General features: G+C 44.0%; 1 protein-coding gene across 2 annotated transcripts in view; it reads left to right on the plus strand.

Annotated features, from left to right (window-relative positions):
- PTCHD4 (patched domain containing 4) overlaps window positions 1-20,093 on the plus strand; it is a 59,077-nt gene that overhangs the window by 24,663 nt on the left and 14,321 nt on the right. The gene's annotated exons all lie outside the window — the stretch shown is intronic.

Raw genomic sequence — 20,093 nt, forward strand, 5'->3', positions numbered from 1 at the left:
TATTAAGAGTTATTTGAGAGTGTCAACAAGCATATAGATAGCGGTGATCCAGTTCTTGGACTTTCAAATGCTTTTGACAAAGAACCTAACCGGAAACTCCTGACTAAGCTTGGCCGTCAAGGAATAAGAGGAGAAATTCTCTTGTGGATCAGGAATTGGTTAAGTTGCAGGAAGCAAAGAGTAAGCGTAAATGGACAGTTCTCCAAATGGAGAGAAATAGAAAGTGAATCCTCCCAAAGACTTAGCTGGTCTAGCCTGAAAACTGCTTCTTTCCGTTCTGCTTGTTGTTGTTGTTTTTTTAAAGAAATATTTATTAAGATTTTACAAAAAAAAACAGATATACAAAAACACGTAATAACAAAAACAAAAAAACCAAAAAAAGAGTAAACACACACAAAAAAGATACAAAACATTAAAAACAATTCTTTTTCATAATTTAAAACTCATTTGCTTGTTTCTTTGACTTCCTCACACCTCCCCTTCTTGTATTCCCATTTAAATAATCAAATCAGCAAATCCTTACCCTCTTTCATTTATCTTATCTCTATAACTTAACATTTTATAACTCAGTATTTTCATCCATTATCAATTCATTTTTGCATATTCTTATTAACTTTGTTACTAATACCACTTATTTCCAATCCAACACCATTTTAGTTATTTTTTTTTTACCTATTTGTGCCCTTCTTCCATATTCTTAAAGCATTACAGCTGGAAACCACTTAATTTCTATCCAACATCATTCTAACATTCATTAATTTTGCAATATTTCTGTAGATAGTCTTTAAATTTCTTCCAATCTTCTTCCACCGCCTCTTCTCCCTGGTCCCGGATTCTGCCAGTCATTTCTGCCAATCCCATATAATCCATCATCTTCATCTGCCATTCTTCCAAAGTGGGCAAATCTTGTGTCTTCCAATACTTTGCAATAAGTATTCTTGCTGCTGTTGTAGCGTACATAAAGAAAGTTCTGTCCTTCTTTGGCACCAATTGGCCGACAATGCCCAGAAGAAAGGCCTCTGGTTTCTTCAGGAAGGTATATTTAAATACCTTTTTCATTTCATTATAGATCATTTCCCAGAAAGCCTTAATTCTTGGGCACGTCCACCAAAGGTGAAAGAATGTACCTTCAGTTTCTTTACATTTCCAACATTTATTATCGGGCAAATGATATATTTTTGCAAGCTTGACTAGGGTTATGTACCACCTGTATATCATTTTCATAATATTCTCTCTTAAGGCATTACATGCCGTAAATTTCATACCTGTGGTCCACAACTGTTCCCAGTCAGCAAACATAATGTTATGTCCGACATCTTGTGCCCATTTAATCATAGCAAATTTCACCGTTTCATCCTGAGTATTCCATTTCAACTGCAAGTTATACATCTTTGACAAAATCTTAGTTTTGGGTTCTAACAGTTCTGTTTCTAATTTTGATTTTTCCACCTGGAAGCCAATTTTCTTGTCCAAATTATATGCCTCCATTATCTGATAATAATGAAGCCAATCTCGCACTTTATTTTTTAGTTTCTCAAAACTCTGCAATTTTAGTCTATCTCCCTCTTGTTCCAAAATTTCCCAATATTTCGGCCATTTGGCCTCCATATTAAGCTTTTTCTGAGCTTTTGCTTCCATTGGTGACAGCCACCTTGGAGTTTTATTTTCCAATAAATCCTTATATCTTATCCAGACATTGAACAAAGCTTTCCTGACAATATGGTTCTTAAATGCTTTATGTGCTTTAACCTTGTCGTACCACAAATATGCATGCCACCCGAAAACGTTGTTAAAACCTTCTAAATCCAAAATGTCTGTGTTCTCAAGAAGCAGCCAGTCTTTCAACCAGCAGAAAGCTGCTGATTCATAGTAAAGTTTAAAATCTGGCAGGGCAAATCCACCCCTTTCCTTTGCATCAGTTAATATCTTAAATTTTATTCTGGGCTTCTTGCCCTGCCAGACAAATCTAGAGATATCTTTCTGCCACTTCTTGAAACAATCCATTTTGTCCACAATTTGCAATGTTTGAAACAAGAACAGCATTCTAGGCAATACATTCATCTTTATAGCTGCAATTCGTCCCAACAAGGAAAGCTTCAAATTTGACCAAATTTCTAAATCTTTTTTCACTTCCATCCAGCATTTTTCATAATTATCCTTAAATAAGTTCCCATTTTTTGCTGTCATGTTAATCCCCAAATATTTCACTTTCTTAACCACAGTCAGACCTGTCTCATTCTGAAACCTCTCTCTTTCAATCGATGTTAAATTTTTCTCTAAAACCTTAGTTTTTAACTTGTTCAATTTGAATCCTGCCACTTGACCAAATTCTTGAATTAGTTCTAAAACTCTTTTAGTACTAGATTCTGGCTCCTGTAACATCAATACTAAATCATCTGCAAATGCTCTCAATTTGTATTGTTTGGCTCCGACCTGTATACCTTTAACCAACCGGTCCCTTCTAATCATGTTCAGCAAAACCTCCAGGACCGATATAAAAAGCAATGGGGAGATTGGGCACCCCTGTCGTGTCCCTTTTTCTATCTTAAATTCTTCCATCACCACATTATTTACAATTAATTTAGCCTTTTGTTCAGAATATATTGCACCTATACCATTTTCAAAACCTTGGCCTACCCCCATCCCCTGTAGGTTCTTTTTCATAAAACTCCAAGAGATATTGTCAAAGGCTTTCTCCGCGTCCACAAATATCAGAACTGCTTTAGTGTTTATATTCACTTCTAGTTTTTCCAGAATATCAATTATGTTCCTCAAATTATCAGACAAATGTCTTCTCGGGAGAAAGCCCGCTTGATCTTTATGAATCTCTTCCATCAATACTTTTTTCAATCTCTTGGCCAGAATGTCAGCAAAAATTTTGTAATCCACATTAAGTAACGATATAGGGCGGTAGTTCTTAAGCTGGGTCTTTTCAGTCTCTGTTTTCGGTATAAGTGTAATATACGCCTCTTTCCACGACTCTGGTGCCCTCTTCCCTTCCAGAATTTCATTGCAGACTTCCTTCAAAGGTTGTACTAACCACTCTCTCAAAGATCTATAATATCTAGAAGTCAGCCCATCCGGTCCTGGAGATTTGCCCAATTGCATATTTTGAATGGCACCTTCTACTTCCTGTTCAGATATTTTATAGTTCAACATTAATTTACTTTCTTGAGAGATTTTTTGTAATCCATTTGTCTTCAAAAATCGGTCTATGTCCATTTCTTTCTGTGGCCCTTGTGAGTATAATTGTTTAAAGTACCTCTGGAAACAATTTCTAATTTCATTTGGATTATGTATGTTCTTTCTTTCCACTTCTAAATTTGTAATAGTATTTATTTTTTGCCTTTTTTTCATTTGCCAAGCCAGCAATTTCCCACATTTATTAGCTGATTCAAATGTTTTTTGTCTCATTTGTTTAATTTTCCATTCTATTTCCTGATTCATCATTTCCATATTGTCAGGGAACTGTCATCGGAAGAACAGGTGGTGCAAGGGCTCCCAGAGGTTGAGAGAGACTTATCAGCGGAGGAGGGTACCAGCAGGGGGCGAGAAAGAGCTCCAAGGGAAAGCGAGTCAGAAGAATGGCTCAGAGACAATTCCAGCGAGAACAGCGAGGAGGTTTCAGGACCTCCTATAGGGACACCCACTCCTCGCCGGAAATTGTCACGTAGAGAGTCCAGAAGACGTGTTTCCGTTAAGGAGCTGTTATGCTGGAAGAAATTCCGTAAACGCCCACTGTCGGATTCTGCCAGCGACTGACGGAGCCATGCTTATGGTGCTCCGTTACAGACAGTGGTTTGTGGACTTAGCCAAACACTGAGGGACTAGGAACTTTACGCACAAGCAGCTCAACATCCCATCACAGCAATCCGACAGTCCCTGAAAGCAGCTTGTGCAGAGAAGGCATCATGAGCAACCCAGCCGGAACCGGAGATGCAGGAGGAGCTGGAGCCGGTCCAAGCCTCGAAGAAAGGTACCGGGTGTTGGAGGTCCAGCTAGCGCTGCAAACGGCGAGGCTCGATGAGAGGAGGGCTCAGGATGCAGAAAAGGCAAAGGCCCCCCCACAAGCAAGAAAGATGCCAGGATTGGTGCAGAAGTTTGGGGGGGATCCCAGGAACTATCAAGCCTTTAGGACAGAGATGCAGTATGCTCTTAATCTGCAGTTTGATGACTTTCCCGACGAGGAATCGCGAGTGGCGTTTGTGGTTAGCCATCTCGAAGGGGGGGCGAGAGACTGGGTTAGACCCCTGATGGCAGGGCATAATGAAGTCTTGAAAGACGCACGGAAGTTTTTTCGCGCCATGGACCTGATGTTTTCCAGCGACATTGAACAGGGAGTGGTGCGCAGACAGTTGATGGCTTGTAAACAGGGGAGCCGATCTGTCCGTGAGTACTGGACTGAGTTTACTATGTTGATACACAAATTGGGGTGGGATCTGTCAGCGGAACCCATTCAAATGCTTTTCGAAGAGGGACTTTCTTCGGCTGTGAAAGACGAACTTTCCCGGGCGCCCAGGGCGGAGTCTATGGACCAGCTGACCAAATCAGCACTGACCATTGGAGCACGCCAGGAGGCTAGAGCCTTGGAGAAGCGGGAAGGGAAAGGGGAGCGTTGGAGGGATTTCCGCATTCCAGAGATTCCGGAGCCAACTTTCCCGCCCGCAGAGCCGATGGAAGTTGGAACAGCGCGCGCGCGGGCAGTTTCAAATCCCAGTGAAGGGCGGAAGAAGGAGGGGAAGAGCCCCAAGAAATGTTATCTCTGCCAGCAGCCAGGTCATTTTGCCAGAGTCTGTCCACAAAGAAAGGAATGGCAAGGGATGGCAGGAGCTGTTGGGGGGAAGGAGGAGGAAGGGCAGGACCAAGTAAAAGCCAGCGCCTGACTGCCACCATCAGGGCACAGCAGTCAGGCCAAGGAGCAGTAAAAGTGCCCACGCCAGAACCTCCGAGACCAGCCCTAATGATAGAGGTGTTGCTAGAGCTGCCAAACGGACATCCCTTAAAGATAAGGGCGCTATTGGACTCAGGCAGCTCCTGTAATTTTATGAGCAAGGAGTTTGCAGCAGAACACCAGATACAGACTATCCCTTTAAGCAACCCCTTGCAGGTGACCACGATCGATGGGAGAGAGCTGTTGGGAGGAGAAGTCAGCTTACAGACCGTCCCAATGGTAATGAGGGTAGCCAGGCACACCGAAAGAATAGCGTTCAATGTGGCCACCTTGGGAGGGGCTCCCATTATTTTGGGGATGAGCTGGCTAGTGTTGCATGATCCGCTAGTGGGTTGGCATCAGAGAGTGGTCTCCTTTGGGTCAGCACATTGCCTAGAACATTGCAAAGAGGGCAACGCTCCAGAAGGGGCAAGGGCCTTTCTAGCAGGAACAGAAGTAACGGACAATAGAAAGGTGCCCAAACAATACGCTGACCTGAGCAATGTCTTCAGCGAAAGGGAAGCAGACAAACTACCACCGCATAGACCCTTTGACTGCCAGATCAATCTAGTCCCTGGAGCCCAGCTCCCTGTGGGCAAGCTGTATGCCATGTCAGACAGGGAAATGCAGGAGTTGAGGGAGTTTATTGACAAAAACCTGAAGAGAGGTTTCATCAGAGAGTCCAGAGCGGTGGGGGGCAGCCCAGTGTTTTTTGTGCACAAAAAAAACACGGATAAACCGAGATTGGTCGTGGACTACCGGGCCCTAAATGCCGTGTCGGAACCAGTGGCTTTCCCTATGCCCAGGATTGATGACATTTTGACCAGGGTGAGGAAGGGAAAGATTTTTACTAAACTGGACCTGAGGGGAGCATACAACCTGATACGGATAAGGAAGGGGGATGAATGGAAGACTACCATGTTCACCCATTTGGGGGCTTTCGAATATCTCGTTATGCCTTTTGGATTACAAGCAGGCTCAGCATGTTTTCAATCGTTCATGAACCACGTCCTGGGACCTCTGCTCTACAAGAATTGCGTGGCGTTCCTAGATGACGTGTTAGTATATTCAGAGAATGAGGAGCAGCATGTAAAGGACGTCAGGGAAGTGTTGAGCCAACTGCAAGCTAACCAGCTGTGGGTGAAATTGGAGAAGTGTCAGTTTCACACCAAGGAGGTGGAATTCCTGGGGTACCGCTTGTCAGACAAGGGATTAGCCATGGATCCAGGCAAGGTCCAGGCAGTACTGGAATGGAAGACACCGAAAACGAAAAAAGATGTGCAAAGATTCTTAGGGTTTGGGAACTTTTATCGGAAGTTCATCAAGAACTTTGCCCATTTAACGGCTCCCATCACGGACTGTCTCAGCAGCAAGAAGAAATTTGTTTGGACGGCGGAAGCGGAGCAAGCATTCGAAGAATTGAAAAGGGCCTTCGCTTCGGAAGAACAGCTCCTGCACGTGGATTTGCAAAAACCCATGAGAGTGGAAACGGATGCATCAGACCGTGCGGTGGGGGCGGTGCTTCTTCAGCCGGGGAAGGATAAGTCGGAGTGGAGACCGTGTGCCTTCTTCTCGCGGAAGTTAAACAAATCCGAGAAGAACTACACGGTATATGACCGAGAACTACTCGCCATTCACGAAGCGTTCCGGAAATGGAGACACTTACTAATTGGTGCACAACACAAGGTGCAAGTATGCATGGACCACAAGAATTTAGAGTACTGGAGAACGGCACGAGTGCTCAACCAACGGCAAGTGAGATGGGCACAGGAGTTCTCCAAATTTTATTTTGAAATTTGCTATGTGCCAGGCCCAGAAAACGTCAGGGCGGACGCTCTCTCACGCAAACCAGAGTATTTGGAGGGGGAGGGAGCACCCGAAGAGAGACATATCATCCCAGAGGACCGCTGGGTGTGTGGGGCGGCGTTGGTGGGGCAAAGGGAACTGGTAGAGGAGACGCAGAATGATGAATACGCCCAGAATAAGCTCCAAGGTCTAAGGAGGGAGGGAGAAAACTCCAGAGGTTTTGAAGAAAGAAACGGGGCATTGTATTACAAAGGGGCACTATATATACCCGAAGGGGAATTGAGAGGGAGAGTACTCAAACAGATGCACGACAGCCCTACAGCAGGGCATTTTGGGCAACACAAAACCATGTGGTTGGTTACCAGGGAATTTTGGTGGCCCAGGGTGAGGGAAGATGTAAGGGAGTATGTAAGAGGGTGTGACCAATGCCAGCGAGCCAAGGGAGAAAGGCGGGCGCCGGCGGGGTTGTTAGAACCGTTGCCCACACCAGAGAGGCCATGGGAGGCGGTATCGATAGATTTTATGACTGATCTGCCGAAATCCAAGGGGAAAACCGCCATACTGGTAGTAGTAGACCTGTTAACTAAGATGGGCCACTTTGTAGCTTGCTCACATGCAGTCACGGCGGAAGAGACAGCTAAATTGTTTGTAGAACATATTTTTAGACTGCATGGCGCCCCCTTGAGGGTGGTCTCAGACCAGGGCAAACAATTCACGTCCAGGTTCTGGAGGAAGCTCATGAGCTTACTGCACGTGGAGGTCAATTTTTCGACTGCCCGGCACCCAGAAACCAACGGGCAGGCGGAAAGAGCAAACGGTATCCTCCAACAATACCTGAGGTGTTATGTCAATGACAGAGAGAACGATTGGGTGGAAAAGTTGGCGCTGGCGGAATTTGCCTACAATAATGCGGAGAATGTGTCCACCGGGATGAGCCCCTTTTTGGCTAATTATGGGTGCCACCCCAGGGCATTTCCAGGGGGAGGAGGGGAGAGATGGAGCGTCCCAGCCGCAGAACTTTTTGTAGAAGAAATGGAAGCGATCCATCGTCAACTCCAACTCAACTTAGAAAGGGCCAAAGAACAATATAAGAAGCAGGCAGACAAGAACAGAAGGGAAGGTGAAACTATAAGGGTGGGGGATCAGGTGTGGCTGTCCACCCAAGGACTGCCGTTCAAGGGGGGTTGCAAGAAATTGAGACCCAAAAGATTGGGACCATTTGAGGTCATTCAACAGGTTAACCCAGTAGCTTTCAGACTCCGGTTACCGAACCACATGAAACTGCATCCAGTATTCCACAGGTCATTACTGTCACCGTATGGGGGGGGGGAAAGAAGGGGTTTCCCCACAGGGACCAGTCTTAGAAGAGAGGGAAAGCAGCCACCATGTGGCGGAAATCCTCGACTCCAGGTGGAAGGGTAATCAGGTGGAGTATTTGGTAGCGTGGGAAGGGGAACCGGAGTCAGAAAACACCTGGGTAACGGCAGAGGAAGTCAATGACGAGGTCTTGATCGAAGCGTTCCATCAAAGGTTCCCCAGGAAACCTCAGTCAGTAGCGAGGTTCCAGAGGGAGTACTTTGGCACCACCGAAGAGGAGGAGGAATTGGAAGGATTCACGGGGTCAGAGTGGGAAGAAGGAATAGATTCCGAGGAGGATGAGTACTTAGAAACCCGAAACAGCAACCGGTGGAGGAAAATGTTCGAGACTTCGGAAGATGAGGGAAGTTCTTTCAGGGGTTTTGCTCCCTCGCCTCCAGCAGAGGAAGGGAGGGGAGGGGGTGGAGGGGGCCCTGGAGGGGAGGTGGATGTCAGGGAACTGTCATCGGAAGAACAGGTGGTGCAAGGGCTCCCAGAGGTTGAGAGAGACTTATCAGCGGAGGAGGGTACCAGCAGGGGGCGAGAAAGAGCTCCAAGGGAAAGCGAGTCAGAAGAATGGCTCAGAGACAATTCCAGCGAGAACAGCGAGGAGGTTTCAGGACCTCCTATAGGGACACCCACTCCTCGCCGGAAATCGTCACGTAGAGAGTCCAGAAGACGTGTTTCCGTTAAGGAGCTGTTATGCTGGAAGAAATTCCGTAAACGCCCACTGTCAGATTCTGCCAGCGACTGACGGAGCCATGCTTATGGTGCTCTGTTACAGACAGTGGTTTGTGGACTTAGCCAAACACTGAGGGACTAGGAACTTTACGCACAAGCAGCTCAACATCCCATCACACATATATTGTACTTGATATAGATTTATTTCTCTCAAGATCTCCTGTGACTTTGGTTTTGCCCTCAATTTCTTCTCACTTTCTTTTATTTCCTCCAAAATTTTATCTTTCTTCTCATTTTGACTTCACTTCTTTATTGCATTCTGTTGTATCAAAAACCCTCTCATAACAGCTTTACTTGCGTCCCAGATTACTCTTTTTTCTACATTAGTGTTCATATTTATTTCAAAATAGTCTCTCAAAGTTTTTTGGGCCTTTTTATACACTTCTTCATCTCCAAATAAGGTGTCATTCATTCTCCATCTGAAGGAGCCAGTTGATATTTGCTTCATCTCCATCCTTACAGCATTATGGTCGGAGCAAGTTTTTGGGCAGATTTCCACTTTCTTTATCTTTGGTGCCATTCCTCTAGTTACCCATATTTGGTCAATTCTAGTCCATGTCATATTGGCTTCAGAAGAGAAGGTTCCCTCTCTTCCCAAGGGGTTCTTTGTTCTCCAAATATCCACTAAGTCCATATTGTCTGTCATTTCAAAAAAAGTTTTTGGTAGTCTACCATCCTTGGTAACTACCTGTCTTTGTGCCTTGTCCATGTTGTGCCTTGTCTTCCTTGTTCGTCTTTAAAGATAAATTTCGGTAATAGTCTCTCTTTTGCATATATCACAACTCCTCTTTTTTTAAACTTTATCAGATGAGATAAACTCCTGTCCCAATCTCTTATTAATAAGTAATTTCCTGTGTAACCTTGTTACATGAGTTTCTTGTAGACAAATCAAGTCCAATTGCTCCTTTTTTAATAAATGAAAAACACTTTTTCTCTTCCGAGGAGAGTTAAGGCCGTTACAATTCCAACTTAAAAGTTGCAGAGCCATGATGGGGTTACTTCGCTTTACCTCCGACTGCACCAAGTGTCTGTTCTTGTTCTGTCAACTGTGTCTCTTTCTCTGGGTCGTGCAATCCAAAAGATAAATTTGCTATACCCAGTATTCCTTTTTCCAGTGCTCTTGGCTCTTCTCCAGATTCCACTTCTTTCTGTAGATCTTCTTCGTGGTCTTTCAGAAACCTATCTTTTTCATTGACTGATCTTATTTTTATCTTTCTTCCTTTATATTTAAAAGATAGGCCTTGAGGAAATTCTCACCTAAAAAGAATTCTATTTTTTCTCAACAGGGCAACAAGATCTCCGTAGTTAAGCCTTAAATCCAGAAGATGTTTTGGGATATCCTTAAATATCTCCACTCTTGAGTCGTCAATTTCCAAAGTCCTTTGATAGTGCAAATTCAAAATTTTATCTCTCTCATCTTTTGTTCGAAAAGTAATCAAACAGTCTCTCACCTTGTTCCTCCTTTGTCCTCTTCCGAGTCTAAATGCACTCACTATCTTAAATTCTTCCTTCCCCAAGTCCTGTTGCCAAAAGTCTGTAAATTCCTGTGTAAGAAAATCAGCCAGATTGTCTTTCTCACGTTCTGGTACAGCCCTGATTCTTAAATTTTTTTGTTTCTCTTTCAATTCAATCATAGACAATGTCAAACCGTGGTCCTCCAATTGCTTATATACTGGTGGTATCTTCTCTTGAGTAGCAGTTGCAATCTCTTTTGCTTCTTCAGCTATCTTTCTAGTCGAAGCAGATTCCTGTAGTAATTTTTCAATAGACTGTGTCTTGGTATTCACCTTCTGTCCCAAATTATTAATACTTGTAGTATTCAAATCAATTTTAACTGATGCTTCAGCTACTTGTTTATTTGTCTCCGCCACCTGCTTAGCTAAATTTTCCAAAGATTCATTAATTTTTCGAAGTGCTTGTGCCAAAACATCTTCGGACGACATAACTTTTGGTTTGACCTGTGGAAGTGCAGCCCCTGATGTTCCAGATGCACCAGATATTGAAGGCCTTCGCTGCTGCGCAGTATCTGTCCTGTATTGTCTTCCAGACCTAGTAATCTTTTCTTGCGCCAACTCTAACTTTCCTCTCCCATCTGCCATAACACTCTCATGAAAATCCAAGGCCAATCCCACAGTTAGAGATTGTTTTCAAAAGGAATTTTCCTATAGTCCAGTTGTTATTGTAGCAATGTCAAACCTCCTCTAGGGGGACACAGTAACAACCAAAACTTGCAACTTTTAAAGACAAATATAGTCCTTATAAGTCCCCCAATTCACTTAAAAACAACAGTTTCAGTCCACTTAAACAGTTACTTTAAAACCAGGAGAAGTCCAGAAACACTGTATCTCTTTTTGCAGAGCTAAGTCTAAAGTCCTCTGCTTTCCACTGAGCGGCTTTCCTTATCTAGAGGCAGTCCGTTCCCAGGTTTTAGGCAGCGGATTTTAGCTTCCTTTTCCTCTTGTTTTTGCAGGTAAATACACCTCAAACTTTCCCCCCTCCTCTCCTGCAAACTGGAGGGGAGACAGCTTTCCTGATGTTAAGATTTAAGTCTTTTTCCAAAACGTCTTTCCAAGTTTCTGCTTTACAGTCTCTTTGCTTTGATCTGTTTACACTAAGGGAAGGCAGACTTCCTGTTTATACCTTCCCGCTTCGGTAACAAATTTACTTAATCTTTTAAGTCCAATTCACATCCAATTTATTCCTACTCACGGGTAGTTAATTTCGAGTCCAATTGTCCCAGGAAAAAGTCAGCGCTCTCCGATAACAGCTGTGCGGCTTCACTCCGCGGAAGAAGCAGTTGACTCTCAGCACCGCGCTGCTCACCCCGTCCCGCTCCGGAACCCTTTTTTTTTAAAAAAAGGGTCCTTTTGCAGATTGGGGGGGCGCAAATGGTGCCCGCCGAGTCTCCACGTTCGCAGGCTTCCCCCGCCTGTGATTTTTAAAGGGTCCCCGCTTTGCCGCAGCGGTAAGACCTGATCCCACGGAGCTAGTCCCTCCGAGACTCAGAGGGAATCCGCCATTAATCGATGGCGCTGACCCGCTTTCCGTTCTGCTTGTTGTGGCCATCACATACTTTTAACTCGCAGCAGCAGCCAAGCTGAAAGAAGAGGGCTGAGAAAATGCCTCTTTTGTCTGAGCCAGTCGAGCTGTCCAGGAGATGAATAAAGGCTACACAACTGAGGAGCAGAGGTCCAAGAGGAACTGAGAAAATATCTCCTTGCTTCTGTGCATGAACCATAAGAACAAAATACTTGAGAATGATTTCCACAGACCCATTTCCACAGAATTTGTGGAAGATGTTTATTAATCTTTTGAAAATAGTAACAGTTTAGGGGGCGGGAACCTATGGCACTCTCATTGTTCTTAACTGGATTGATGCCCTGTGGCAGTTTTAATGTTCCTGTTATTATAATCCGATGGGATCCAAATTATACAGAAGAACACTGCAAGCTCATCATTTAATGAAGACAGCTGGTTGCCAACTATATACTCAGCCCAAATTGTGATCAGCATTTAAAACAAACCTATTCTAAAATTAAAACAAAGTTTGTACACTTGTGGAAGCTTTCTGCCTGTCATACATTTCACCTATTCAATCAGAAACAAATACTTCATTCCCATCCTTTGTTTCTCATTGTAATCCTTAGCTATATATTAGCATTCATTTTCCAATAGAATAATGGCCTGCTATGGTACACTGCCAGAAAGCTTCAAGATGTTTCCAACTTAATTTTGTTAATATGCCATGGATTGATGCCAGCAGAGCCACCATATTGCCGTCAACTTCTGTGGTTTGTATCCAACTCAGCTGCCAGCAAAGCTTCCATCAGTGAAATGGGAAAGAAAGCAATTTCTGGCAGTTGCTCTTTTCCTTTCAGCCTCTTCCTCCTCCCCATATATAACCAACGTGCTTAAGTCTAATTAATGCATGAAGGGGTTAATACCATATAGTAAGCTGTTCTGCCAGGCTTAGTGAGGTCACTTCCCCTTACTTTGGGAGGAATGGGTAATGAAGCCTTTTGGTCAACTTCTAGTCTACCTGAGAAATGTGGCATCTAAAGAGGTTTGACCTGGTTGCTCCAGCTCAGTCTGCCTGGCTCTCACAAGCTACTCTTGAGTTCCTACACCAATAATTTAGGGACTTTTACCACTTTGTAACTAAGCCAAGTTTTACTGCCTGTGAAACTTTTTCTGAATGCTCTGTGGAAAATGCAAACAATGCCTAGGTGACGCCATCACACCCAGGGCTGGCCCAAGACATTTGGTCACCCGAGGTGGCCCCCAAAATGGCTTCTTCCTGCCTGCCAAAGGAGAAGGGGTGAGAGAAGATCTACATCAGGAAAAAAGGAGGAAGAAAGATTGATTGATATTGGGATCTGCTGCCCAGTGTATCCTGCTGCCTGAGGTGGTCCCCTCACCTGCCTCATGGGTGGGCCAGCCTGATTACACCTTTTAAGGAACCTTTGATCCCAAGACAAGCCAGTCTTAGCAAATTAACCCCACAATCCCCAAACTTGCAATAAGTACAGTACGTCCAATGCAGTTCAGAGCATTTCCTTCACAGGCTACATTTCCATTTTACCTCAGTTTAGTCTATCATTATATTTATCATTTTTTATTATTAGCAATAAATCCTTTGATAATTCAGACATTTCGTTAGCCCTTATATTCATTGTTAGGGTGTACATGCATTTTATTGAACTAATATGTGCAAATGGGAAGTAACTAAAGCTTCATAACAACAACAAAAGCAACCAATAAATTTATACCCGACTTTTCCCCTGATGGCATTCAAGGCAGCTTATAGGTAAAAAGAAGGACCGTTACAAGCAGCTGGGCAAAAAAGAAAAGGGGGGGGGGAAAGCTGGTTAAGGAGGAGAACCCGTGAGACACATCTTTGCACGCAAATGCTGGAAATGACAAGGAAGGGTAGCTTGGAGGTGATGTCACCGTATACGTGAAAGATGACAGTCAAACCAGCTTGAAATCCCAGAGGGGCAGACTATATTAGGGAATAAGATAATGTGCAAGAGAAGCAAATGTGTTATAAACCAGAAAGGGAAGTTGGGGGAAGTCGTGGGGTGGGGGATATTTTGAAACTTAGTTTGTGATTATATTATCAGTAGTAATTATGCTAAAATTTGTTGTAAAACCTAATAAAAATATTTTTTTTAAAAATCCCAGAGGGGCAGAATCCAGCACATAATGTTTTTAGTGGCAATAGCCATTTCGAGGATACACTATCACCCCCCCGACCCAAATCCCCAGAGACAATCCTGAGATGGAGAATAAAGTTAAAGAGGCGTCCAAAAGAGAAGAGTTGTTGCAAAAGCTGAGTTTAGCTACCTTCACGTTGACTGGGTGTTCCTGTTATGATAAAGAGGTAAAACTTACAATCTAAATGACCATGCCCCAGAAGAGCTGCTCCTGGAACCTTCCAGAGGACAAGTAAGCATAGAAGTGGATCTGGTGCAAGATGCAAGTATTTGTGGAACTGATTTGGAAACTTGAACCAATTCAGCATGTATGTCAGAAGACAATCGCCAGCAAAGTCAAACACAGTCACATTTGACTCCCAAAGAGAAAAATTCTGAAAAAAACAAGGCTATTGACAAAAAAGGAAGTTGAAAAGGAAAGTCAAATCTTTCCAAGCCCCAAGAGGATGCCAGCACAGGTAACAAGCAAAGTCAAGGATGCTCTTTGGAGGCAAGAAGGCAGCTGTCAGAAAATGGAAATCTTGGCCAAGTGAGCAAAACAGAACAGAACACAAACCTTGGCAAAAGAAATGCTTGCAGACAATAAGAGATGCTAAAAATAAAATACCGAGAGTCATGTACAAAGAAGCAAGTCCAAAAATAAAAAACCCTTTAAAAATTTTGGGGTTAGGGCAGGGAAAGCTCTTCTGCCCAGGAAGTGATTGAAGTTGGAAACGAGTATGTAGAAGTTTATTCCCCTCCTTGTGGGAGGCTTCTGAGAAACCTGGGAGCTTGGATTGCAAGCCAGGCTCAGGTGAAGTGCTGGTCCATCTCTAGCAAGGTTTAAACTCTTCAAGCGTTGCTAACAAAATGATGTTACTATCAATCTTTGCAATCTTTTTGTATGGGTGTTTGGCAAACCAAAATGCAACTTTTAAAGGTTGTAACTCTTTGTAGGCATGTTGGCTCAATTCTAATCTCTTTGCAGGACACATTTACTTTTGTGTATCCCAGTGTGTGTGTGTGTGTGTGTGTGTGTGTGTGTGTGTGTGTGTAGTATCTCCTGCAAACCTCTCCTTGCCATCTGTTCCTGTGTAGATAATTCCTGTTAAGGTGACACCGTAGAATCATAATCCGGAGTCTCCTTTTTACCTCTTTGTGTTTGCTAATCCTGTTCCTCAAACAGTCAAAACACAAATAATCTTCTAACTGACAACTAAGGCCTCACAGCGATTCCCAAAGGAAAAGCTGCAAAAGTTGCATCCTGGCACACAGCCCACAGGAGTGTGCTGCATTTGATGTGGAAAAGGGAAGCAGGAGATGTGTGTGTGTGTGTGTGTGTGTGTGTGTGTGTGTGTGTGAGAGAGAGAGAGAGAGAGAGAGAGAGAGAGAGAGAGAGAGAACACATGACCCTACTCTTCTTTTGAATGCCTAGCAATTTTTGGTAGACTTACTCTGAATTTTCACAAGACGAATTGTAATCCTTATTCTTTTGCACCAATCCTTCCTTTTTTGTTGAGAACCTGCTTTGCCTAATAAATTTCCTGTTTGCCTTGAGGGTACAAAAAAACAAATGTTCTGAGGTTCTGTTTGTTTAAATTATGTATTTTCCTCTTAATAGAATTCCTGTTTGGGAACTCCCTAGTGCATCAGGCGTGGGCTAGAAGAAGAAAGGAGCCCAAGAAGCCAAACACCAAAGTGGGGAAAAATACAATTAAAAATAAAATTAAAACATATTTTAAGACATTGAGAATATTAAAAAAACCAAACCCATGTCACATACCCGGTCACATACTCTCACAGCTAATAATTTCAAGGTTGCCAGGAACAATGTATTTCAGCCATCAAATGCCTGGATAAACCTGAATGAAAGTTAATAAAGATGTTATGCACGTTTCATGTTGCTCTTCTCCTTGACGCCTGCAATTATTAGTTTAATAATATCTTTCTGCTATATTGTTAGCACTAACATCATAAGAGGACATCATAAGAGCCTTCTTGGATTCGACCAAAGGCCCATCATGCGCAGGGTGTTGTTTCCACAGTGTTCAAAGAGATGCCTGTGGGAAGCCCACAAGCCACACCTCAGAGCCACAACGCAATTCCTGCTTAGGGTTCCCAGTCAATGGTGTTCAGTCCCCCCTCAGCCAGGTAGCCCAAGGCCAGTCACTGCCTCTGAGCCTGGCCCACCTCACACAGTTGTTGTGAGGATAAAATGGGGATGTGGAGCCATTTGAGCCCCTTGGAGGAAATCAGTCAATCAGCATCATGACTAGCGACTGTAGATAGCTTTGTCCTCGATGAATTTGTCTAGTCCTCTTTGAAGGCCATCAAGGTTGGTGGTCACCCCTAAATCTTAAGTAGTTGAACTATGAGCTTTGAGAAGCTTTGAGTTGTATCTGTTACCTGCATCTGGGTCATGACATCCCTTCCTCACCCCTGCAATTTGGCTGCAAAGGCTTTCTTGAGCCTAATAACAGAGCGGGGCTGGGCTGAGGGATTTCACTCTTCAGGAAACGTGCAGCGGAGGAAGGCAATGTTATCCTCTAGCAAGATTGTTGCAGCCTCAGACATCCATCATTCCTTTGCTTCTGGACACAGCGGGATGTTGGCTCTCCAAGGAGATGCCATTTATAAACACAGCAGTGTTTGTGTGATCAATCATTAGGTGACCATTTTTGCTGTCTCAAGAGATGGCCTAGAGTCATGCACAAAGGGCCGCAGGAGTGCACCTTGCAGCAACACCTCCACTGCCCTGCCTCCTCCAGGTGGCACAATGGGTCTGTGCATCTGGCTGTTAACCAGAGGGTTGGTGGTTTGAGCCTCCCCAGGGACGGCTTGCAGGGGGTTGGACTAGATGGCCCTTGGGATCCCTTCCAATCAATTATTAATTAATTGAAAAGCCAGTCAAGGAGGCTGGGCTAGGCATGCAGAATTTGCAGGTGCTTTATAGGTTGAAAAGTAACAGCCTTCTCTTAGGCACATAACCAATCGCTTTGTTTGTACCCACTCCTCTCATTCCTTCTTTTTGGCAAGTATAAGCACAGCCTCCTTTTCATTTTCTGCTGTTCTCTTGCTGTGCCTGTTGGCCTGGCAAAAAGCAAAGTTAATTAGACCACCTCCCCAGGCACAATGGGAACTGCATTTAGACAGAAAGCAGGAAAACGGAATGCTGCAGGCTTGTGCCTCCTGCCCTATTCCTGTAGACATCGAGAGCAAAGCTCCTTTAACAGAAGATTGCAGCCCTGTGTGTGTAGCAGCACAGACATGGCCAGTAGCTTAAAATACAGTTTCACATGTTTCTTGGTAAATAGACTAGAAATATTTAGTTCTTTGAGAGTCATCAAACAGTCCACTTTGCTGTGCCTTGTGCAAGTTCTGTTTAAAACAGTTTGCATTTATTTGTTTTATTTCATGCTTTATTTCAGAGTTATTGGCTGATGTTTCCTTTCTGATTTTTAGAGGGAAGTGCTCAAATACAACATTTAAATTATACAACATTTCTATTTTTAGTATAAAAGCCAACATTTAGGAAAGTATTATTTTGGCCAGTAAGATGACCACTTTAAATTCCCCAGCCAATACATTTAATTTTTAAAAAATGAAGCATTAATGATGTTAAGTTGTGGGTGAACATATCAGACAACACAGCGATTCTTCAAACAGCTCTTGTTTATTCACAGGCCAGAACAGAACTGAACTGAAGGGTTCAGCCAGCCTGCTTATATAGAGCTCCACTAGAACGCAACAGTAACCATTTTCTGTAACTATCCAATCACTGAACATCACTTTCGATCCCTTATTTGCATATGTGGACCTGAACTATCTACAGTATCCCCCTGCTGGCCCAGGGTGAGAACTTCAGTACATAACAAATGATATTTCCCCCCAACATCCAGTCCTTTCATACCTTTCAACATTTTTTTTTGCATGAGTTCTTATAGGCTAATCCACTTAGATTCACTTGCACATGCTAAATCACTGAATCTCTCTGCCAATGTTCTGTGCTTTATTTTTTATTCAGAATTCATTAAATACAAAGAAGGAAAAACAAAACAAAAAAGGTTAGCACTTTGATGTTCATTCATTGCATTCTTTTGATGACATAAGTCCCTACCAAAAGAAATGGATTAACTCGTACACATTCTTAAACCTCGAACTTCATATGGCTGTAAGGAATGGGGCAGGGGGTTAAATGCCAAGTGTATCACGGCAGAGACTGTTGTGCTTTAAGAAACAGGGTTTATTTGCCTGTTTACACCTACAGGGAGGAAGTGCAGATCTTACAGTATGGCCCAAAGCATTGTGGACAACCTTCCCTCTCCTCTGCCAAGATGGATCTCAGCCCTTCTTCCTCCTCCTTTTCCCCAGGAATCCCTGCTTCCAAACTCCCTTTTCCTGCCCCCCCTCAAGCAAACACACCATCTCCTTGGTAACACCTCACTCCCCAGGCGAAAAGATTTCTCTCCTCAAAGGCCCTTGCTTGGCCAGGCTGGTTTGCATCATCTAGCCCAGGAATTCCCTGTCTGGCACAGTTCTGCACTTCAGTCCATATCCCAATTAATCAGAACCCTGGCATTTATTAATTTAGAGGGTTTACACCACGTTACTCCCAGATATGTGGGCACAGGAGGGCAGCCTAGGAGGCTTTGGTTTAGTGTCGGCATTAGCGGAAACGGAGTTCTTGTTCTTTTCACACAACATATCTCCACAGCCAGGAGCAGCAGGAGAGAGTTGACTGCCCATGGGAATCATGAAGTTGTCTCTGGGGGCAGGACCAGCAAGGGCTAGACTCTCTCTAATTTTATGTTATGCTTTGCCCACATGGCAGCCATTTTGTAACTGGTGCCCACAATGCACTCTCACAGTTTCAAATGTGGCCACGAGTCCCAAAATGTTGGCAGCTCTTGAGTTCCATGGAAGCACTGAGTGAGCTCACTGGGCAATTTGGACTGGGATGACCCCCGCAGGCTTATCACACTCCACTCTATTTATCTGTGTCATATGAATCAAGTGAGGCTGTTCAGGTTCTGGGCTGGTGCTTGTTTAAAAATGTAGAACTGCTACCTTGAATCAAGGTTAGGATCAGTTTGGGGCACAGAAATTACTTGGTTGCTCTGTACGATGACCTCTGACAGAAGAGGGATGTGTGTGTGTCCGCCCTTGTCAATCCTCCTTGATCTGGCAGCAGGTTTCAATACCATTGACCTTGGTATCTTGCTGGAATGGCTGTCCAAGTTGGTGGGCAGCACCACTTGGCAATAGCTCCAGTCCTGTTTGGATTACCATATTCAGAGATGTTGTTTGACCTTGTGAGCCCTCAGCATAGGAGTCAACTCCTAGGGGCCATGGGGGCTTTGGCCCCCACAATAATATATTTGAGGGGGCTGGGCCCCCACAAAGTTGATGGGCATTCCAATTCAAATAGTGTGTGTGCATTGTGTCATGTGATTGATTATGCAGGGCAGGACTTACCTGGGCCCCCACAATATTCTATTCAACTTGGCACCCCTGGCCCTCAGTGTGCCACAGGGTTTGATCCCCCCTTCCCCCGCTGTTTAACATCTACACGAAACCACACTGGGGTCATCCAGAGTTTGGGAGTGCAGTGACAGCAATGTGTAGTTCTGTTTCTCCTTTACATCTGCAGGGTTTGCCGTGGATGTGCAAGACTAATGTCTGACCTCAGTCATGGACTGGATGAAAACCAACTGACTGAAGCTTAATCCAGATAGAGTGAGACATTGTTAGTGAGTGGTTCCCTAGATCAGATGGGTGCAGAGGTGGACTTTGATAATACAGCACCCTGTGCGAGGCTAAAATTTGGCATCCCCAAATGGATCTTCTCCATTTTGCATTCCCTCCAATCAGCACCCTTGATGGGGAACCACCTGTACTGCCCTAAATCTGGTGCTGGGTGGGTGTGGAAGGGGTACACTGCCTCTGAAGGAGCAGCTGTGTAGCCTAGACCCACTATTGTCACTTGAGACAAGTGGCCTCAGTGGTGGTCCTGCTATGCCCTTATCTGCACAAGGATAGCCTAACTTCTGTTGTCTATGCTCTGA

The sequence above is a fragment of the Podarcis filfolensis genome (genome assembly GCF_964270895.1).
Source record: "Podarcis filfolensis genome assembly, chromosome: 3".
Classification (NCBI taxonomy): domain Eukaryota; kingdom Metazoa; phylum Chordata; class Lepidosauria; order Squamata; family Lacertidae; genus Podarcis; species Podarcis filfolensis.